Source organism: Schistocerca gregaria, chromosome 6 (assembly GCF_023897955.1).
Source record: "Schistocerca gregaria isolate iqSchGreg1 chromosome 6, iqSchGreg1.2, whole genome shotgun sequence".
NCBI classification, from domain to species: Eukaryota; Metazoa; Arthropoda; class Insecta; order Orthoptera; family Acrididae; genus Schistocerca; species Schistocerca gregaria.
In genome coordinates, this window is record NC_064925.1 from 244,717,324 (window position 1) to 244,741,986 (window position 24,663).

Below are 24,663 nucleotides of genomic sequence, written 5' to 3' on the forward strand. Positions count from 1 at the left end.
AGTTTCGTACCGTTGGCGCACTTAAGATTTCTGCCACGAGAGAGCAGCTGTGAGCAGTTGGTGACAGGCGCCCACAAAGCGGATGTCGGGCCTGAAGTGGATTCATGTCACTAGGCCGTAGCAGTGTGATGACATTTCAGAACGAAATTAAACAGTCGGCCACCAACTACATTCGGCGATGGTATGCGCAATTTAAAGCTTCAGGCTGTCTTTGCGAAGTTGAATCAACAGACCGGCCTGAAGTGAGTGAAGAAACTGTTGACCACGTGCGGGTGAGGTACGCGCGTAGCCCGTTGAAGTTCACGAACCACAATCAACCGTTTGCAACATCTTAGGAAGCGATTGAAGCTGAAACCGTACCGCCTGAAATGGCTGCAAGCCCAGACTCCTGATGACAAGCAACAGTTTTTGCGAATGTCACAGTGACCAGGCACAATGTGCGAATGTGTCCCACACATCATACGACGGCTTGCCGAGTATGGATGTACATGTACACAATGAGTTCGTAAAAAATGGAAAACAAGCTCAGCCTGGGAGGAAAGGAGCTGAAAGGAGGAATTCATGTGTGTCTTACAATGTAACCATCCCAGGCGTGAGCAGTTTAGAGAATTTGCTTCCTTCAAACCCTCTCTCTCTCTCTCTCTCTCTCTCTCTCTCTCTCTCTCTCTCTCTTTCACGTCCTGCTTTAATGCGCGGCCCCTCCCGGCGGAGGTTCGAGTCCTCCCTCGGGCATGGGTGTGTGTGCTGTTCTTAGCATATGTTAGTTTAAGTAGTGTGTAACTCTAGGGACTGATGACCTCAGCAGTTTGGTCCCTTAAGAATTCACACCCATTTCAACATTTTTTTTTCTTGTTTCAACATTTCTTGGAGTTGTTAATACGTTTTGATTGATACGAATTTGTGTCAGCATAATTCCTGTTACAGTCGCCAATTGTTCGCGGGAAAAACCATTCTCGTTAAGCGTCCGTGAGAGTTGGAATCTCTCTAATTTTACCTTCACGGCCTTTTCGCGAGATATACGGTAGGAGGAAGTAATATATTGTTTGACTTGCAGCGCTTATATTTCGGCAAAATGTAAATTAAGTAAAGGAATCAACTGTCCTGACAGTTAAAATTTCCCTGTTAGCAGATAAAAAAATTCATACCTGCAAACCCTCTGTCCGCTGACCGTGGACACAACGGACACCTTTTCGCACGACGCGTATTTCTGCTGCCAGAACAAATTATATTAAAAACGGACTGGGGGAAGGAGGAAGCTACAAACAAGCAACGGAGAAGCAGTTAAAGGAATCAATGGATACTGATCGTCAAGGACAGATGAAATGAGATGTGGCCTTGTTACACTACGAAACGACACGATTTCAGTATTCTGGATTACTCGTCGGTGAGTCGTCCTTAATAACATAAGAAACATTATGAAAGAAAGAAAGCACGTCGTGCAGTTATAAAGTTGTATCCAGTGAAACGAGATGAACGGCTGAGACTAACAAGAGAGATCGTGACTGGCAGTACAGGATACAGACACAAAGTGGAGCAAGCGCGACAGTTCTTACGACGTCAACATCGGTGGATGTGATACGTACCGCCAGCTCGCAGCGCACACTGCGTATTCATCGTAATAGCGGCGGGCGAAGTAGGCACGAGAGTTGAGTCGCGGCACCATCTAACTGCTGCTGATCTGAAATGATACAAGACGAAGGCGATTGGAGCCAATTCATGTCAAATAAAAATGACGGCAAATTCCGCACTATAATCGTGAGATCTGTAACGATCGCAGCGGAATGGGCTTCGCAGAGTCTCTTTGTGGTTTTGTAGACTCGGAGGAAAGTAGTGTGCCTGCTCCGAGAGAAGGTAATTCGCTTGTAATGATAGTTATCTCGGGCCTATCGCATAGTTAAAAAAGGCAAGTCGATAGACGTAATCGGCAAGTTTATGCATTAATATCAAATTTCCTCTGCCATTTGGACCCACCGGTGTGTTGCCAAGTGCAGGATCAATGGGTGGATGGATCAGACATTTTTAAAAATCCGCCAATCAGTTACATTTTAAGAAAGTCACAAGATGGCGTAAATCGGTTGGGAACCGTTGCATTCAAATTTCCACTGCAGACACGCCGTCGTCGACGCTATCCTAGCGCAGTCGTTCCCTTGGCGCCGCGACGACAAACATTAACGCCAGGAGATCTCGCCCGCCGAAAGCCGCAGAAACCGCTATTACTTCCCCCCGCCCCCTCCCTCCCGCTAAAGTTGGTTACACGAACTACACTCGACAATCTCTCTGTGTCAGCTCACTACTGTGCTGCCTCCCGAGTCCATAAAACCACGGAGAGACGCTTTCCGATCCCATTCTGTTGCGGACCTCAGACGGTACGACATCGTTACAAATCTTACGACTTTCCTTTAATTTACGTCTATGGTTGTGACCACAGACGCAAATTAAAAGAAACGTATTACGTATACGGGTCACTGTGTTTTTTCGCGACGATGTCTCAGAATTTGCTGCCAATTTATCTAACACTATCTGCACCCGGCCACACTTTGCTGTGGCCGCCTGGTTAAATGGAGAAAAAAGAGAGAGCACACGTTTCTAGTTTGTATGTGAATTAGATACACGTCCTGATCCCTTCCTCCTCCCCCCCCCCCCCCCGTCTCCCTTTGTACATTTCTCCTCCCCCTCTCCTCCAGCTCCTCTATCTGTCCAGCGCCTCCTTTCCGCTATCTCCCATCCCGCTGTCAATCTCTCCCCCTCCCCCCTCTCTGACCTTGAGCATTGATTATTGTTATTGCAAAATCAGATTCTGTAGCCTGAATGATTGGTAGAGTATCGGGCAAGAACTTGAGAGATTTTTGCTAACAACTTTTCATTATTATACATTAAATATATGAGAAAATATATAGCTTGTACTTGTCCACACGTCTGTAAAAGTAATCTATGTATAAATATATTTACAAATGGATATATAAAAACATACGTATGTTCGAACGCAGCGTTGGAGTCAAAATTTCGAAGCAATCAGTGAAAGACTTTCGGGGATTTAAAATTTTAAAGAAACTTAAATTTAAATTTTTATTTATATAAAATATAAATATTTGTATTGGGTATGGCGCTCCAGTCATTATATAAAAGCGCGAGCGTATCTGAATACAATGTTGTGTCAAATTTTGTAGTCAATCCAGTGACTGCTTTCTGAGTTTTGCGAGCACAAATACACGCTGGCTGCATTTTCACGTATAGAAATGAACTGACTTGCATCACCTCGGAACCAGTGTGGTGTTAATTCGGACCAGTAACAGCTAGGTCGTACGCGACAGTGCGCTCGTGCCTGCTGAAACCGCCTGTATTACTCGAGTATGCGGCTTGCGCTGCGACCACGCAGCTCACGTCGTAAGCACTGGCGTGCTTTCCCGCTGAAAAGTGCACTCTGTACTTCTCACGGCCAGCCACGATCTCTCTTGTTACATACTCCCAACAGTTCATCCTGTTCCACTGAAAATAGCTCTCTACCACCTGGGCTATCTGTTATCCCTTGTTTTATAGTGTTTCTTATGTTATTAACTTTTCTCCCAGAACGGCGGCTTATCGAAAAGTAATGTAGAATTGTGCGTTGCTGTCGTTCTTTAATGTGACAAGGCTACTTTGTATTTAATCTGTTCTTGGTGATTAATATCCACTGGTTCCTTTAACTGACTGTTTACTTGTTTTCTTGTCCCCCCCTCCCCTCCCCCTTCGCCCTATATAAACGGATCACTTTCTTGTCTGTGTTTCTGTCTGTCCGTCTCTTAGGACACCTTTTGCTCAGAACGTACCAAATTGATATTTTTGTCACACACTAAGGTCTACGGTCCTTTGGCGATGCAAAAAAATTTAAGCTTATAAGACAATGCAATAAAAAGATACACTCATTTACTGATGCAAACTCGCTCATCAAATCCTTTAGGATGCCTCCCGTTGACATAGAATCACGAAATTTGACAAGAACCAAGGTTTCACACAACTAGTAAAGGAAAAATTCCGAAAATACTTAATTTGTAATTATATCACATAGAAATATTTTTGCGATTACAAGCGTACATTGCACTCTAAATGTCAGAAATCTCAGGAACTACCGTAGGGATTTTGATCTGATTTTCACGAAGGGGCACAGTATATAATAATGTCGTGTGACTACAGCCTCCCGTCGGGTAGACCGTTTCGCCGGGTGCAAGTCTTTCTATTTGACGCCACTTCGGCGACTTGCGCATCGATGGGGACGAAAATGATGATGATTAGGACAGCACAACACCCAGTCCCTGAGCGGAGAAACATTCTGTCGCGCTGACCACTTTTTTTTTCTCTTTTAAATCTCATTTTGTTCGCTTTCGTTTCGTTGCATCTGCTCGGGGCGGACGTCGTAAGACATCCGTTTTAAGTTCGTTGGTGATCGATTAACTCATTTTTTTATTCTATTTTTTTATTATAGAGGTCTGCTAACCCTCTGACCGAACACGCTGAGCTACCGTGCCGGCCAAAATGAATGCCTTCTGTGAGGGTCGAACTCACGACCCCTGGTTTACGAGATCAGTGCTCTACCACTGAGCTAAGAATGCGGTACCACTCAGCTACCGGGGACGAACAGTGGCACAGTGGTGCACAAGGAAGCTTTGTGTAAAAAAACTCATGTTGAGAAATAAACAGCACGTCTTGTTCGATTAGAGATAGGACGTTCATATTCACAGGACAGGTACATTAGTATGTTCTGCAGAAATGAACAGCATTTGAATTATGTCGGCTCGCAGGTTCAAGGTCAACATCGGTATCGCGGCGCAACACCACCTACCGGTAAAATGTGCCTGTGGCTCTCGTTGTCTCTATGAACCGAAGGTTGTGGGTCAGTGTGACTTGGACAGGTGTGTAGAATGCATCGCAGGGTTATGCGCGAACCATAACGTAAAGTCAGTGAGTTTTGAAACAGGGCGCATTATTGGCATTTCCCATCCGGGAAATTCGTGCTCGTGTGGGACGAAGTGTTTTGACAGTCCAAAGGGTGTGTGCAGGGTGGTTCACGGAAGGCCGTAGAACACTACGAGATAGGCCAGGTCGTACCACCCAGACACCCCCCCATCCCCCGAGAAGATCGACACCCCATCGGAATGATGGCATTGCCGGACATATCTGCGTCCTCTCGGCTCTGGCGCTACATTGGAACAGTACAACAAAAATGGCTCTGAGCACTATGGGACTTCACTGCTGAGGTCATCAGTCCCCTGGAACTTACAAGGAGACGGCACGACCGTGGGGTCGGGGATTTGTCCGTAATTTTGTGTGGTGAAAGAGGACCCCTAACACCTCACGTGGTTAAAATATTAGGACGCACTATCCGGAAAATCCCGGGAAAAATCGATCCAAAGTTTCTTAGGTGCCTTATGAGTATGAAATATAGTATACTGCCGAGCCGCCGTCTGGCCTAGGTGTTTAGGGCTTGGAGTCTTACGCCAGAGATCTCGTGTTCGATTCCTCCTCTGGCACTTTTTTTCCCTTCTGTTTCATTTTCTTTGGCTGTTCCACCATTTATTCAGAAAGTTTCAAAAACCCACATTATCTTTAACAAATTGATTGAATAAAAATTATTTTCTTTTTGTCCAACAACACAATTCATGGCGGTGGGTTTTCCATTTTTCATTGTAAATTATATGAGGAGAAACATTGCCTTTTTAATCAGAATAACAAAGTCGATTGGAAAACATTCAATTTTTGTACATATAATAATTATAAACAAGAACCTCAGTGTTAATTATCTTTAAAACAAACAAAGCAATAATTTTTTGCGACATCTTGGGCAAAATATAAAAGCGGATTTTTTTACAATCACAGGGCGTTTGCAATAAATCTGACAAAAACATGCCCCATTAACATTTACGAAAATGTTTCGAGTTTGTGACAATTTTGAGGCAAACCAGGCATATTGAATCATGTCTAGGAATATCGGTAACGATAATTGATGGTGAATTATAGAATGAATCTTCCCGGGAATTAATGTCACGATTCTCCTGTAACCATGCGCTGCAATTTTGCAAGCAATAGAAAAGAAAGTGCCGGAGGAGCAATCGAACCCGAGACCTTTGGCATATGGGTCCGAGCGCTAACCATGTAGGCCAGAAGGCGGCTCGGCAGTGGACTAACATTTTATACTCATAAGGCACCTAAGAAACATTCGATCGATTTTTCACGGCATTTTCCTAGCAGTCCGTCCTAATATTTTAACCACCTGAGGTGTTAGAGGTCCTCTTTCACCACACAAAATTGCGGACAAATCCCCGACCCCACGGTCGAGCATTCTCCTTGTTAGAACTAATTAAACCTAACTAACCTAAGGACATCACACACATCCATGCCCGAGGCAGGATTCGAACCTGCGACCGTAGCAGTCGCACGGTTCCGGACTGCGCGCCTAGAACCGCGAGACCACCGCGGCCGGCCCAGCCGCCAACAATGTAACACACCGTACACTATCAGGGGTGACAGTCTGTCGCCGTTTATTACGGCATGGGCTCCCTACGCGTCGTCCACTTCTCCACCTACCTTTGGCGAAAGTGAAGAAACATGCTAAATGGCAATGGTAAATGGAATGACGTCACTGGGAGTAAGAATGACATCAGACAGTGTTTTCATACGAATCCATGTTCTGCTTGTTTAAAAATGATGGCAACGTTTTGGTTCGCCGCAGACAGGTGTAGCGGCATCACAGGGACTGCATTTTCACAAGACAGACAGCTCCCAGTCAAGGTCTTTTGGTGTGGGATGCTATTGGGTACAACCATAAATTACAGCTGCTGGGGGTTCAGGACACTATGAACAGTGTGGCCTACGTGAATGACATCCTGCGACCCGTAGCCATACCCTTCCTACAAAACATACCAGACGCCATTTTTCAGCAAGACAATGCACGACGTGGTCCGCCAGATATCCGGACGTGTCGCCAGTCGAAAATGTGTGGGACGCGGTGAAACGATGGGTGCAGCGCTGCGACCCAATGCCAACCACTCAGATGAACTTCGGAACCAAGTGATAGCAGCATGGATGCCTATACAACAGAACGCGAAGTCACACAAAAAGTTTAAAATTAAAACTCAGAATCAACGAATTCCCACATCGTCCCCTACGCTCCTCCGAGTTTGAGACCTCATCATCGTCAACTACTATAGGCTCTAACTACTAGTAGGCACATAGTCAGTAAAAGAAAGATTTTGTTGAAGAGCAAACAATGTATTTAGCAGATTTTACCTTATTCATGTGACATCAAGTTTCAAAAATTATATAGTTATCAATAATTCCACTACCCAAACATTACCAACTACATCCATCCTTATTTTACAATACATGGTCCTACCAACACTGAGTCTCCACGAAGGACACACGTCGAAGCCATTCGCTCGCTAACTGCTAGTCCGTCCAACCACAGAGTCTCTTACCGAGAGCGCAGAGCGCTGTCAGTGATAGTAATTAGTCTATAGCGCTGTCAAAATACAAAGAGGCTACTTAACAGCAGTCGTACTTTCTTAATGTTGATTAATCGAGTTGTTAAGACACGTGAGCACTAGATACTTAAGACGTTTGCTCGCTGAAAAACGGCAAGCTTCTCTAATCTTCTACGGCCACACCATTCAAGTTCCCTCCTACGGCATGCCACCTACCCTGGTGGCTGACAAATCCTATCACGTAAACACGTTCTGACGCCTTCACGGTGGTCCTGAAAGTGGACAAGTGCGAGCCCCTCCTTCTTTAGCTGCATCTGAAAACTCGGCTCCCAAAGAAAATTTTTGACGAACAAAATTTGGCCATACTTTTTAAGGTAAAGCCCGTTGTATCTTTTGCTTGAACGACAAGTTTGAGCATTAAGTTGCCAGGCATTTCCGTATTGCCCTAGGCCAATGAGTAACTAGGTATTGACTCGGAAAAATAAGGGAAAAATACCTCGCATAAAATGTCAAATTGTAAGGCAAATTTATTTCAGTACACTCAGCCGTGATCGCATTTAAGTTGTGTATTTTTATTTTTAGGTGGCCGGTTTAGATCTTCTAAGACAGGGGTCTCCAAACTTTTTAGTACGCGGGCCACATTGACTCCTACACTTAGTCATGAAGGCCAAGATCTACGTAGTGGGATTAAAGCACCCTAGCACTCCATGATCACCGTAATGTAAGGCTAAAGGAAAGATGAAATCGCAAAAATCTAAGGTTGTGGGAATAGCTAGGGCTGAAACGAACTACGATTTTTATTTAATTACATAAGTTTGATTGCTGGACTACATGACCGAAATTCTGGAGTATTTTACTCTGGTGAATTTCACCGACAAAAATTATGTCACTGCACATTCTTCACGAAAGCGTCCTGCAAAGTTAACAAAATCTCAAAATCATTGTTAGCAACGCTATTACTGCAAGATGTAACGGAGGTGGAGTATGTCAACGCATTGTTATTTCAAGCGGCGCAACAATAAGTTTAGTTATGTAGTCTTGTAGCCAGTAGCAAATCCAATGTCGCGGTGTATTGGCTGCGACAGGCCACGAAACTCAATTGTTGGCAGTATAGGTACCACCTCAAATATTTGGCGGGCCGGATACCGGGTATGTCCGACCAGCTAACGCGGGTCGGTTTGCTGGCCCTCCCGGGCCGGTTTCGGCCCGCGGGCCGTAGATGGAGACCCCATTTCTAAGAGATCGTCTTCGAAGATCTAAACCGGTGATGTAAGAATAAAAATAAACAGCGTAAATGCAACCGTGATGGTGTGTACTGAAAAAAGTTATAACATTATAAAGATCGCTGTTTTTCCTCGAACAATGTTCCAAAACATATGAAATGCATTTTTTGAAGATATAACCGCCGTTTGACTGTACAACAGGTTTTATTCCACTATCTAGATTTCGGCCTTAGGCCATTTTAAAATGTTACTAGTACCAAAGATCATTAAACTCGAGCTCTACTCAAGTCATCGTCAAGATATTTATCTTCCGTTATATATACCAATTTTTACAAATGGTAGTTATATCTTTCAAAAAGTTTTATGTGACTGTGGCTCCACACCAGAGTAAAATCATTATTTGAAATGCAAATTGACTGAGTGGTTGGTTACTGAAGTTACTTAATTGATTTTTACTTCGAGTACTACATTTTGTAGCCTAAGTATAGTGTTTTTTGCAATCGCTTGATGGTATGGCTTCACAGCACTTCTTATTAATCTGAGTCTCTTAGAACGCTGTTCGTAATGGAGTGTGTGTTGAGATGATGACTCGCGAACAGATCTTTCTCGACTCGGTAGGGCGGTTCGCGATCAGAAGACTGCCGTGAATAAATGCGAAACGCCGGCGTGGCGCCAGCAGCGCGTAAACTGTTTAGTCTGGTCGCCACTACGCTGCCCGCTGTCGACACACGCAGTCAGCCTGCTGGCTCATTAGGGAAAGCCGGGTTCCTCCGTCCTATGCGGCTGTACAGTGCGCCCTGCACACAAGTAAGTGTACAACCTTCTGTCTTCCACGTTTGGAGAAGATAGTGTCATTTGCACAGCGGTACGGTATGCTCCATTCTTGCAACATTTCTGCAGTTGTATATTTCTCACCTGTATTTGGTAGCTTATTTTTCTGTGTTCTGTTGACGCCCAATGCAGTAAATCGAAATTTCCGGTAATACGTGTGGACTTCATGAAGTAAGTTACACATGTCGCCCTACGCGAAGACCATTACACGACAGGAGTGACGCATTATCAGAAGACAGTACATGTTCTGAGTTGGCTGAGTACGCTTTTCTGTAGCGATACGGAACCCCGCAAGCGAAGTGACGCAGCATCTGTAAGCTTTCTCCAAAATTGACGTACTAGGGCAGTACGATTTTTGTGGGCAAAACGACTGAACTGCGCACAGATTCGTCGTGAAATTCTGGCAATATATGGGCCAAATGCAATGTTATGTCCAGCCGTAGTGGAATGGTGTCAACGATCTGACCGAGCTCGTGCTGACATGGGTCATGCTTGGTTCAAATGCCTCTGAGCACTATGCGACTCAACATCTGAGGTCTTCAGTCCCCTAGAACTTAGAACTACTTAAACCTAACTAACCTCAGGACATCACACACATCCATGCCCCAGGCAGGATTCGAACCTGCGACCGTAGCTGTCGCGCGGTTCCAGACTGAAGCGCCTAGAACCGCTCGGCCACACTGGCCGGCCATGGGTCATGCTGATCGCCGACATCGAACACAGACGACAGTGTCCAGTCAATCTAGGAACTGATTCGCAGCAATCGCAGATGGATATAGCTCAGCTGTTACACATCTCAACAGGCAGTTCTCATGCTGTCGTACGAGGTCGTCTGCATTTCGGACGACGCTTTATGCCTGCCACCGACTTTAAACATATATTTTTGCCAACATATCGAAGGTAGATAGAAGTCACCGCCAACTATAATTGTATGAGTGGGGTACCTGTTTGAAATGGCACACAGGTAAAAGGCATTTTTGTTTTAATTGACAGTTATATAACATTTCACCATTTTAACGCTAACTCACATGGTGTGAGTTAGTGTGATAGTTCGGGTGGTGAGATAGAGAGAGGGGGGGAGGAGAGAGGAAGAGAGAGCGATTTTATCTTTTAGCGACGTGGCGCTGTGGTTAGCACACTGGACTCGCATTCGGGAGGACGATGGTTCAAACCCGCAACCAGCCATCCTGATTTAGGCTTCCCTTGATTTCCTTAGGCCGCTTCAAGCAAATGCTAGGATGGTTCCTTTGAAAGGGCACGGCCGACTTATTCCCCAATCATTTCCTAATCCGAGATCCCGCTCAGTCTCTGATGACGTTGACGACGGGACGTTGCACACTAATCTCGTCCTCCTCGTGCATATCCTGATGGATCCCAGCAGAGGAATGCTCTCGGTTGTTGTTTGGTTTTCCCTGGTAGGGTTTTTAAAGTGCGTCTTCCAGAACAATTTACAAATTATGATACGGAATTATATGGCATTCTAATGGCACTGGAGAGGGTTCACAGACATCACCGTACGATTTTTCTTGTCTTCCGTCTCTCGTAGTGCACTGCAAGCGCTTCACCAAATGTATCCGGTAGAACCGCTGATTCAGCTCATCCACGACTCCTTGTAGCGGCTCCAAAGCCGTGGCAAGGTGGTGATCTTTTGCTGGATACCTGGCAATGTTGGGACAGAGGGTAACGACATGGCTGATAAAGCTGCCAAGGAGGCATGTTGGGATGGTGCTGTCCATCAATGTCCCATCCCGTCGCACGCCATTGCCTCATTTTCTGACAGATGCATCATGCATCAGTGGGAGATTGAACGGTTGCAGGTGTCTGGTCAACAAACTGCGGTCGCTCAAACCGACCATAAAAGCTTGGCGGCCTTCGTGTCAGCCTTGCCGCTGGATGGAGGTTTTGCTCACCAGATTGCGCATAGGGCGTAGCCCTTTCACACATGGCTTCCCCCTCCGGGAGGAGGATCCACTTTTCTGTGAAGTTTGTGGCGTGCCACTTACAGTTCAGCATATTGTGGCTACGCGTGTCCTGTATACTGATAATAGGGCAGCCCTTGGTCTCGCTGGAGATCTGCCCACCGTCCTCGCAGATACCGATATCAGTGTTAACAGAGTGGTGAAATTTTGTGAAGTATCAGGCCTCATCCCTAAACTGGTGGGGAAGGTCGGCAGACTTTAGTTCGTTATAAACTGCTCCGCATGTGGGGACCAGCCATTATATTTCATGTTGACTTTTCGTCAGGGCGCTGATGACCGTGGTATCGAGCGCCACCTCAACCCAAATCATCATCATCTTCCACATCCTAGACTAGAGAGCAAGGAAGCGCATTGCTGTTGCTAAATACACACAGTGCGTCCCAATCCCCTTCTCTTCCCTCTCTCTGTCTATCTCTTCCACTTCATCCCCCTCCCCTCTCGTTGTCCGTCTACTCATCCTTCCCCTTCTCTTTATCCACTCGCCCTTCTCCCTCTCCCTCCGTGTGCCAACATTGGAAGACAGGTGGCCAGGAGTAGCAACTGTAGCCGTAATGCGTGGACGAGAGCAAAATAATTAATGCGCACCAATAAACAGCAGTTAAGGCTTAACTTTGATTCATCCGGTAGTACAATACTGTATCCAAGTCAAATTTTCAGAGCAATCTTCTACAGCAACACACACACACACACACACACACACACACACACACACACACACACACAGTCTGGTAGGCAGCACGCGATGCAATCTCTTCTCTAGCCCACGACCAACTGTACTGTCCCTTGGCCGAACTTCATCCTGCCCGCAGAGGTCGCCTATGGAGGCCGGATCCGTCAAGCGTGCACCGTTTGTCTGCGTCGTCGTCTTGCGCGACCACTGTCGGTGTCCGCGGAATTCTTGCGACGTATTGCGAACTAACGCCGGGGCGACGCCTCCCGTGGTATCGATTGCAATGACACCACATCTTCATTTCCTCCTTGGCCCCCCCACTCCCCCCCCCCCCTCTCTCTCTCTCTCTCTCTCTCTCTCTCTCTCTCTCTCTCTCTCTCTCTCTCTCTCTCTCTCTCTCTCTCTCTCTCTCTCTCTCTCTCTGCACCTCTCCCCTCTCTATGGTTTCTCTTCCTCCCTCCCCCCCCCCCCCCCCGACCCCGTCTCTGTCCATCTGTTCTTCCCTGTGACTCACAGTCTGTTTACTGTGAAAACCAGCTACGCGGAAAGCCCGCCTCGGTAGCTGCGCGGTCACCGCTGCAGATTGCTAACCAAAGGGGCCTGGGTTCGATTTCCGGCCGTATCAGAGATTTTCTCCGCTCGGGGACTGTGTTTGTTTGTCCTTAAATTCGTATCGTCATTACTGAAACGAAAGTCGCCTCAAACATATTTTCATATTGTCTTTTCACTACTGAGGTACCTGCGTCGGCACGAATTGAAAGTAAATAAATTGAAATAGGTAAATAAAAAAAACTGTGAGGAAGAAAACAAAACCGCACAGCAAAGCACAGCATTTTCTTTCTCGCTTGGATTTTTACAGAACACCTGCATATTGTGTTTAGAAATGTATAGTCTGTATCTGTCTGAATGTTTATTACAGTCTCCTGTAAAAATTTGAAGTAAATCGGTCACGAACTTTTCGAGATTTTTGCTAACATCATATCCCTGTTACATGTGCACTAGCTGATAGACCCGGCATTGCCTGAGTATTAATTTTGCAGTTTTCTGTTAGAACCGAAAACAAGAAATGAACTGTTTTTGTACCGAAGTATCGAAAAAAATTCATTTCCATGTATTCGTGGAAGCACCTTTGAAATATGAAAGAGTCGTACAAAGAAATATGATGCATAATGTCCACATGCATAACTACAGTATACAGCTAATAAACATGATCCGGGAGAACTTCTTTACGCTGGGCACAGTTGCTTCTCGTGTCTACAACGCGATTTTTAAACGCCCTAAGGCAACGCCTCTTCATAGCACTACAGACGGTTATCGTTTTCGCCGTTTGCGCTTCGCAGTTGAAGTCTGTCAACAGCCCTGCCAAATGTCAGGGGTTTCCTTAAATGGATTCGCCTGTAGGACTTTCATTGTAGTAAGCAATAAATATATTAAAATTTCACGCATAACGCCCCAGTTTTTCACTGTCTCAGTGTTTATGACATCGTATCCCCTGATCTGCGACAGATAGGTAGTTCTTACCCCCACAGCGATTGTTGTCTGACTGTAAGGGATACGTCTCTCTCTCTCTCTCTCTCTCTCTCTCTCTCTCTCTCACACACACACACACACACACACACACACACACACACACACACACACAAACAAACAAACAAACAAACACACACACACACACACACACACTATTTAAAAATATATATATATATAGCCTACGTCCATTCGAATATTTAAGAGTATCGAGTAAGAATCTGAAGTAAATCTGTCAAGTTCATTTCCAGGTTTCTGGTAACAACTTTTACTTTTGCTGTATTAAATATGAATATATACAGAATGATTCAAAAATCCTATTAGAAGCTTCCAGGGGTTGCAGACGTGATTTTGTAGATGAAGTTTTGATAAAGAACCCATGTCCTACAATATAATGGTTTGATAAAATATAAGATTGAAAGTCCGATCACTTTCACATCTTCCACCTCACGGTGCGCACACAAGCTAAACGGAGGGTGCCCTCTTCAGCCCATGTTGTAATTATGATACCACATAACACCTTCGTCCGACTACAATAACATGTGCAAGAGGCTAATAAGAATAGCTGTTCCCGTATCTTCTGTACTGCTGTAGGGTTGCTACGCTAAGGCACTCGTACATATTTATCAAAACTAGACATGACTGTCTTATTGGAATAGCCGCGATCGTTCTTTGAATAAAAATATGGCATTTCAGCCTTTGATCGCTATTTTTTTTAAATTTTCAATTGTCATAGTTATGACAGCGAACCAATACTTCTGTTCTGACAGGTTACTCTGTAACTGCAATATATGATCTGAAGATGGGCAGCTAGTCTGAAACCAGTTGTTGAAAATAGAAAAAATAGCGAGCAAAGACTAAAATGTCAAATTTTTACTCGTACATATACTTTACGCTGCTGATATGCATAAACCACTACCCCCACTCCATTGCTTCTAGCATGTCGACGCCACCTTCCTTGCCCTCGACCTTAACATCCAGAAATGTCTACGATCCCCCCAGACCCATCTCGGCCAGTTAACATCCTGGCGCAACCAATCGCTCCTCAAGATGAATCCCTCCAAAACCCAGGGAAATGACCCACCCGCAGTTCCACCTCCATGACTTTTAACTTATATTTATGATTGTCCTACCCAATTAATCAACAAACTATAACATTTTGGACTAATCTCTGACCGTAAACTAACATGGAAACCCCACCTAGTAACCATCTAACAGGAAGCTCACCATAGACTATAGTTACTACCTGTCCGAACATGGGAATTACACCCTGCGAATGTTCTTCACACCTTCATAGGCTTTATCCAACCTGCCTCTCCTACGCAAATGCCGACTGGGTATCTGCACCACCAACATTCTGACGGTAGCTCCAAATCATTGAATGGCATGCTCTTTGCCTTGCTTTCCAACCCACTTACAATTCCTTACAAGAAACCTTCACCAGCTCACCAGTTTTTGCCGTCTCCTTTCCCACACTGAAGACCTCCATATATCCTATACTTCCTGTAAACTCGACTCTAACAACCCAACTCCCCCCCCCCCCTAATCACCAGCCCTGGCGTGCTGCCGCACCCGAATCAATACATCCCACCCACACCACACTCGAAATCTCTCCACATCCTCTCCTAGCACTATTTTAACAGCCTCTCGATCTCTCCTGTCAGGTTTAGCCCGCTCCTCTTTATCCCTTTTCAATTCACGGCTGCCCTCCCTCCCCATTTCTCTCTTTCTTCCCTCCTTTTGAGTCTGGTACTCATCCTAGCTGTCCATGCCCAGAATCTCCCATGTTTCTAAAAACCACCCTCCAGCGTTATACCTATCCCACAACGTAACCCGCCTGAACTACATTCCACCATACAATTTAACTACCCCAAAGGACCAGACCACATTCCCTCTTCTCATTACTCTCACTAAATGCAGGTCTTGAACCTTAGACGCTACTACTGATTACTCCCTGATGAGACCAACCTATAGCCATGTCTCTGCTATAACTACCATTGGGCAGTCACACAATCATGTAATACATTTAGCAGCTCGAGGACTGATCTAGGGGCTGATTGTGGGCTGTTGCCAGGTACCCTATATAAATTCAATAATTATCCAGCCTATCGAACAGTCTATGAACAGTTTTAAAGTACAAATATGGAACATCAAGAAAGAAACAAAGAATAGTATGTGTGAACAGTGATGTATCCTGACACAAGTTTTCACTCAATTTGAGTTTATTGTAGTCAACAAACACTTTCCCTCAACTGGTTGTCGTGCAGAAACTAATATTCAAATAATTGAACATTATTTTATCATAGCAGCGCTAGCAAACAGTAAGTATCCACACTGGTAATGTTTTTGTAAGTAAAAGTATGGTCCAGTACACTTAAACTCGCTAAATGTCGGCTAATTCCTCACATTTATCTGGTTCATACAGTCTGTTGAGTAAAGTGACGTATAAAAATCAATACAGTTGTTCATTCAAACACACAGAGAACAAAAAACGTCTCCACTGTTGCAAAATGTTTTCACCAAACACTATAAGTTCTTACTGCCTACCACGTTATCACAGGGACACAAACGGCTCGTAGCCGTTCACTTCTTACCCCAACCAAGGACACCGACAAAAGATCATTAGACCTTCTCTGCTCTTTTCCTCCTCAACTTGGTCATGTGACTCACTAGTCCTTTTATGTTAGCTATTAGCTTCTATACCAACATTCGAAATTATTTACAATTTTTAAACATAATTCATGTTAAATAAATAAGATACAATTTTAGATTACATTTGCATTCAAATGTTATACAGATTGGTTTCTATATAGCTGAAATTACATCTTCTGGATAGGTATTGTACACTATGAATCGGAACTGCCGATACCTAGTCAAGTTCACAATTTAATTTACGTGGTCTGAATTACTGCTTTAGTCAGATCACACAACAGCCCTAGACTTTTTTACTAATACATAAATAAACAACAATAACATCAACTATTAATGCAGAGGCTAATTTGTCCTGTTATTGTAACGGACTTTCCATTTGGCGCATCACCATTGTGGCGAAATGTTTTTTGTTTATAATTAATTAATTCCTCTTTTGGTGTAACAGTACGTCGTATAGGCTCTTTCTAAATCTAGGCCTACTTTCATTTTCTTGTGAAAAGGGCGTAGTCATGTATACTTAAATATTTTAAATTCGTTGAAAGACATCGGAAATGATAATTTTATATGAATCGTCATTCTATTGCGATTTTCTGTACAAGTAAATTTACCCAAGGTATACACTTAGATTTTGATTGGCTTTGAATATCATGTAGTGTATAGCAAAATAAGATACATATCGTTTTTATGTGTGCTCGTACCATCCTTAAAGGGGTGAAAATCTCTTTTGAAAAAAAGTGTGAGTTTAACATTTTTAAATGAATACCGTTGAATCGGTAGCAGATTAAAGAAAAATGATCGAACCATAGTTCTATTGTTTTTCATGTACGTTACGACGGTGCACTCACATCTATCGAAAAATTAACTTTTTTTTCGAAATAAAATGCATTCTACATTTTTTGACCAGAACAATTCTGTGCTTCCTCATTATTCTAAACATTTACAATAAAGTTACAACTATAATGCACAAACAACTTGACATACAACATAATTAAATCTGTAAAGGTATAACTTGAAAACAAAAAAAATTACAGCAAATTTTAAAATAAAACACAAATACAAAACATTTTGTACTTCATAAAATTATAAGGTATATGGAACAACATATGCAAAATCTACATTTAGAATATATTTATCCGTAGAGACTTATTAAACAACCCAAAATGATGCACCAAAAAAAGTTTTGCATCATCCCGGTTCCCAGAACACCTGCAGATAGATGTTGACTGTGGATATTGTATCACAGACATAGTCCCTTTGAATGTTCAGAGATGTTACTAAACCCGCCCAAAGATGTAAACAACCATGCATGAGCAGCGCCAGTTAGACGGAGGGGCTCCGACAGTCGATCAGTTCCAGTCATTCCACCATGCCTAGACGGTCAGTACCGCGGTTCGATGGCGTCCGCGTTGTTACTTGATGCCAGAAAGGGCTCTCAACAAGGGAAGTGTCCAGGCGTGTCGGAGTGAACCACAGCGATGTTCTTCGGACATAGAAGAGATACAGATAGGTAGGAACTGTCGATGACATGCCTCGCTTAGGCCGCCCAAGGGTTACTACTGCAATGGATGACCGCTACGTACGGATTATGGCTCGGAGGAACCCTGACAGCTACGTCACTATGTTGAATAATGCTTTTCGTGCAACCACAGCATGTCGTGTTACGACTCAGACTGTGCACAATGGGCTGCTTGATGCGCAACTTCACTCTCGACGTCCATGGTGAGGTCCATCTGTGCAACCACGATACCATGGAGAGCGGTACAGATGGGCCCAACAACATGCCGAATGTACCGCTTAGGATTGGCATCGCATTCTCTTCACCGATGAGTGTCGCATATGCCTTCAACCAGACAATCGTCGGAGACGTGTTTGGAGGCAACTTCGTCAGGCTGAACGCCTAAGACACATTGTCCAGAGAGTGCAGCAAGGTGGAGGTTTCCTGCTGTTTTGGGGTGGCATTATGTGGGGCTGACATATGGCGCTGGTGGTCATGGAAGGCGCCGTAACGGCTTTCCGATACGTGAATGCCATCCTCCGACGGATAGTGCAATCACATTGGCAACATATTGGCGAGGCACCACCACACTGAGGGATCTACGCCGAATAGTCATTGAGGCGTGAAACAATCTGGACCGACAATGCTTTGATGAACTTGTGAATAGTATGGCACGACGAATACAGGCATGCATCAATGCAAGAGGACGTGCTGCTGGGTGTAATAGGTACCGGTGTGTACAGCAATCTGGATCACCACCTCTGAAGGTCTCGCAGTATGGTGGTACAACATGGAATGTGTGGTTTTCATGAGCAATAAGAAGGGCTGAAATTATGTGTATGTTGATTTCTATTCCAATTTTCTGTACAGGTTCCGGAATTCTCGGAACCGAGGTGATGCAGAACTTCTTTTTATGTGTGTAATTGACACTGAAGTTGACACGCATACAGCGATATAGAGATATTTCTTGTTTATTTGTGACAAATGCGTCTTTGGAATTCCACTTCATAATATATGATTGAATTTGATGTTAATGATGCTATAAAATTTGCTATTACTCAGATTTCAAAATAAAAAACAAAATAGTGACGGGGTGGAGATTTCGAAAATAATGAGTTTTTCGACAAATCTGGGTGCAACGTTGTAACGTACAAAAACCATAGAACTTTTATTTGAAGTTTTTATACGAGTTACAGTTTCAACTGTGTTCAGTCGAAAATATTAAATTCAATTTTTTTCAAGGGGGTGTTTCCTCCCTTAACGGCCATATGGGCAAGTAAAAGAAAAATATATGTTACACTTTTGCTGTACAGTACAACATATTCAAGGCAAGTCTTTCTTTCTGCACATACCTCGCTCAGCTTCTGCAGTCACCTCACTCGTCAGCTGTATGTTGCCCGACCCAGCCTTTGATCTCCCCGATCAGTTTATACGTGTAAAACCTATGGCTTGTAACGTTATAGTCTCTACTATCATGTGGTAGAGAATTAAAGTGTAGTTGAGTACAGTGTCTGTTTTAACTTTCTTGCAACTTATTTTATAAATGTTAGACAAACTTACCTATATGTTATTGTAAAAATCAGCAAAGAAAAAAAAAAAAGGAAACTTAAGTCTGAGGCGCACAGCCCGTGATTGGATTACAGCTGTGACAGAGGCAGTGTGTAGCCATTATTCGCCACGGAACAGGGGGGAGGGGGGGGGGGGGGGGGGTGGGACCATCGCCATCGTCCCGGCGGCCTCTAACCCTCGAGCAAGATTCCTGGTCGTGAGGCCGTCCTGGAGGCACTGGACAAGAAGAAACACCACCCCCATCCGGGATCGAACCCAGCACCAAGGGCGCCCAACCCCGGGGGCAAGGTCCCCCGCCCCCATCTCTCAACGAAAGGAGAAAATATAGTGTAGTCAGGTTTTTTCTTTCAAGCAAATAATATAATAGTTGGTATTAGGCAGGTTTTTAACAGGGCCGGATCTCGAACTTTTTTTAATGGCTACTTACAAGTCAGCATTCGCTTTCCAAAATACTAAATATCGTCGGAGAAGCCAGCTTAAGGAGATAATGTAAGTGAATTTGTCTACCGCTTTGTCTAGAAATACTGTTTTGCAGCTTATTTACAACTAACATGAGTATAAGTTTACACGTACTGTGTGGTTTATTTCCATGTTCATTCATTATTCCCTGCAAGAAAACAAGGGGGACGAGCCTGATTACTAGGAAGTCATGATGCAGGTTTCATTTACTTTACTTGTCCATGACGTGGCTCTGTTGTATAGTACTGGTATTTACATTGTCCCACGATAGAACGGGCTATCAATCAACGACAGGCCCATTCATTACTCAGCGCTATTCAGAGACCCACAGTCCAATACGATGGAGCAGTTCGGGTGCAGTTTCACAGAACTCACCGACGTGCATCCTGTGTTGGGGGAAGTACGCTGCGGGAAGGCTGTACAGGAAACAATTTCCTAACAGTCGTCATCCGTCACGACGGGTGTTCAGTTCTGTCTGTCGAGAAATGTGGGAGACTGGTTCGTTGGAAAGGAGAAACGACGGACCCGGCAATATGATGACTACTCACACATCCGATTTTGAAGAGAAGGTGCTGGAACCCATTACAGCGGACCCCACTACAAGTACCCGTCATACTGCACATGAAATGGGCGCCGCATGTTCTAGGTGTAGCGAGTACTCCATAAACAACAATCACACCCATATCACCCACTCCGAGTCTATTCAGTGCTTATGACTGACTTTTGCACCAAGGGTCGGATGTCCTCAAAATCGCGCTTTTTACTGACAAGGCCTCATTTGATCATGATGGTATTTCGAAAGGCAGGAACAGTCATGTGTGTGATGAGGATAACCCTCACGCTGTCGTAGAGTCAAAAATTGTTCGAAATGCTCTGAGCACTATGGGACTTAACATCTGATGTCATCAGTCCCCTAGACTTAGAACTACTTAAACCTAATTAACCTAAGAACGTCACACACCCCCATGTCCGAGGCAGGATTCGAATCTGCGACCGTAGAAGCAGCGCGGTTCCGGACTGAAGCGCCTAGAACTGCTCGGTCACAGCGGCCGGCCTGTAGAGTCACACCATCAAGTACGTTTTGTTCTGGGCCAGCACTGCAGGCGACAACCTCACTGGGCCGTGTCTTCTACCTGGCCGTTTGAAAGGCCACCTGTACTTGAGGTGTTGCAAAGAGTTCTACCTGAGCTGTTGGGGAACGTACCCTTGTCTGTTCGTGAGAAGATTGGATACAACATTACGGTGCACCGTCTAACTTCAGTGTGGATGTCAGCATCTGTCTCAGTGTCGCGATATTGGAAGGGGAGGTCCTATTCCATAGCCTGCGAGGTTGCCTGACCTGCATCCCCTTGATTATATCCCATGGGGATATTTAAAGTCACTTGTATAAGGCACCCTGTCGATACAGAATTAGTTGCCAGAATTGTAACTGCCTGTGATGTGATTCGAAACACACCAGGGATATTTGTCAAGGTGCGTCAGAATTTTCTTCGCCGATGTCATGCTTTCACCGAGGTTGATGGCCGCCAGTTTCACTACGTTTTGTAAGATACAGTACAAATGGTACGTTCATTGTGTCAGTGATGGTGACTGCAGTTAACTATAACAAGTGTAAATAAAAAACTACACAGTAATGTGATCTTATTAACACTTTCGCTGCGGCATCGGTGCAGACGCGCAACTCTCCAGTGCGACCCGCTCGGCCGACGCTCCTAAGGGCACCTGAGCTACAGGCTGACGTTAAGACCTTGTAAGATCTGTAGGATCATGTTCTATACTGACTTAATGATGACACTTTAGATACATGACTTCAAATAAGCTTCGACTGTATTGTGGTCATGTTTTAAAGTCTGTTTGCTGTCTGACACCTACTGTGGTCACACAGGCGTCGTTCAAATGTTCATTAGTCGCCATTACGAACAATATACGTTCGATAACTGACCACACAAAAGAAAAGTTTACACGCTTTGATGCTAGCTTAGACACTGCAACTAGACTCAGTAATGCGACAGTAAGCGCGGACGCTTATAGGCGTCAGCCGCACTGGCTCATGGCTTGTTGTGACGCTTATAAGCTGACTTTTCCGACCCCAGGTTCCGTACCTCAAATTGATCAGCGGAGCTTCCTCCATGTGCTGTAAAAATTGTGCACACTCTTACGGGCCGGCCGCGGTGGTCTCGCGGATATAGGCGCTCAGTCCGGAACCGAGCGACTGCTACGGTCGCAGGTTTGACTCCTGCCTCGGGCATGGATGTGTGTGATTTCCTTAGGTTAGTTAGGTTCAAGTAGTTCTACGTTCTAGGGGACTGATGACCTCAGATATTAGGTCCCATAGTGCTCAGAGCCATTTGATCAATTTGAACACACTTACGGAAACACCCTTCATAAATTGGTTCTGCCATTTACGCAAGCCGAACATTTTGTGACATTTCAATTTGGGCTTGACAATGGCTATACAGCTGAAATCTGTGTCAAATAAATGAATAGCAGTTTGGAGTCCAATGGCTAAAATTTTTCAGAAGATCGTTGCGTATGTGGCGAGTCTGCTGTTATGTTTGCGAACTCGTGCAGTCTGATTTCCTTCCCAAGGGAGTCGAGACAATCTGCACTTGATAACAGATCGAGGTGACGAGTGGGCAACGGCGGAGACCCACTAGCCGATTCTACGAGTTTGAGGAGACAGCGAGATCAGAGATGACGTCACAGGACATTCCACTAACGCGAGTATACGGAGTTCATTTCTGATCCTCTAGTCACCACACCGCTCTTGCGTCCGTTATCAGTCTTCACGGAGCCGCTACTACCCGGTCGAATAGCTCCTCAGTTGGCATCAAGAGGTCGAATATACCTTTTTCCAGCCCTCTCACCGAACAAAAATCCCTGACAGTACCTGGAATCGAACCCGTGCCATCCGCAAGGCAGTCAGCCCCGCCGTTCACGCAGCCACGGAGGCGGACAGCGTTGTTAACAGCAGCACTAAAGTATGGAAGCGCCTGCTTACTTGGCTGTGATTTACAGTGTTATCTAACAGGCCGCAGCTGCTCGTGTAAGACAGGATCGCTTCATTTGACTAATGGCCCCAGGAACACAAATACAACCCGCTGCTCGGTGGGAGGGCTCTTTGGAGAGCTGCGTAACATTTCGCGCAGTGTTGTTATCGGCAGATGCTGCATCGGCGCCATATGCTCGGGCTGTGTGCGGACGTGTAGGCTGATTTATTGAGTCCGTCGCTGGCAGACTGATGGGCGGTCAGATAAGGCGGGGGTCGATACCTCGCGGAAGTGCCGGCCGGCTCGGCGGCGCGGGCAGTCCACCTCACAGTTCCCACGTGGACACAGCCGCGCGCGACCGCCCAGTAGCCCAGCACCCTGCGGCTGCCGGCAATCTGGCGTCTTGTGCTGCAGCCGCGGTGGCGCCGTAAGTCCCGGTAAGCTCAAGGCTACAAAGGAATAAACTGTTAGAAGCTAAAAAACTGTAGCAGAAGTAACACCATGAGTGAGATGCCTACTGTGTGTGGTACCAGTGTCAGCTGAAATAAAAGGTTTAACCATAATGTTTTGTTGTTGTTGGTGGTGGTGGTGGTGGTGGTGGTGGTGGTGGTGGTGGTGTCGTCTTCAGTCCGAAGACAGGTTTCCTGCCGCACTTCGCGATGCTCTCTCCTGGCCAATTTTCTTCATCCCTGAAAAACTACTGCAAACCACATCTATTTGAACCTACTGACTGTACTTGCCTCTTTGTCTCCAACTGCGGTTTTTATCCCCTCCCTCTCTCCCACCTTCCCCAGTCTTCCCCCGAATACTACACTGTTCAAAAGAATTTGGGAAACACGTGCATCACCGTCCGGTTTGTTAAGTCTACTCGTATTTTGAAATAGACGTTACGAATAGCATTAACGCATGACTTGAGATCTTCGATTTCAGTGTAGGCAATGTTACGATGACGACAAAAAAGTTGTCGTCAATGTTGACTGGCGCCCAGTGCTAAACAGAAGCGTATAAATCAGAGCAGGTTTGTCAGTATCGTAGATAAGGTGTTGGCTGCACGGTCTGGATCTGCAACGACTAAAATACACTACTGGCCATTAAAATTGCTACACCACGAAGATGACGTGCTACAGACGCGAAATTTAACCGACAGGAAGCAGATGCTGTGATATGCAAATGATTAGCTTTTCAGAGCACTCACACAAGGTTGGAGCCGGTGGCGACACCCACAACGTGCTGACATGGGGAAAGTTTCCAACCGATTTCTCATACACAAACAGCAGTTGACCGGCGTTGGCTGGTGAAACGTTATTGTGGTGCCTCGTGTAAGGAGGAGAAATGAGTACCATCACATTACCGACTTTGATAAAGGTCGCATTGTAGCCTATCGTGATTGCGGTTTATCGTATCGCGACATAGCTCCTCGTGTTGGTCGAGATCCAATGACTGTTAGCAGAATACGGAATCTGTGGCTTCAGGAGGGTAATGCGGAATGCCGTCCTCGATCCCAACGGCCTCGTATCACTAGCAGTCGAGATGACAGGCATCTTATCCGCGTGGCTGTAACGGATCGTGCAACCACGTCTCGATCCCTGAGTCAACAGATGGGGACGTTTGCAAGACAACAACCACCTGCACGAACAGTTGGACGACGATTGTAGCAGCATGGACTATCAGCTCTGAGACCATGGCTGCGGTTACCCTTGACACTGCATCAGAGACAGGACCGCCTGCTATGGTGTACTCAGCGACGAACCTGGGTGCACGAATCGCAAAACGTCATTTTTTCGGATGTATCCAGGTTCTGTTTATAGTATCAG

General features: G+C 45.2%; 1 protein-coding gene and 1 non-coding gene across 2 annotated transcripts in view; one reads left to right on the forward strand and one right to left on the reverse strand.

Annotated features, from left to right (window-relative positions):
* Positions 1–24,663, forward strand: part of LOC126278126 (signal-induced proliferation-associated 1-like protein 2) — a 788,230-nt gene that overhangs the window by 529,981 nt on the left and 233,586 nt on the right. The gene's annotated exons all lie outside the window — the stretch shown is intronic.
* On the reverse strand, positions 4,515–4,586 carry Trnat-cgu (transfer RNA threonine (anticodon CGU)). Its single transcript has one exon. It is a non-coding gene; the product is annotated as a tRNA-Thr (tRNA).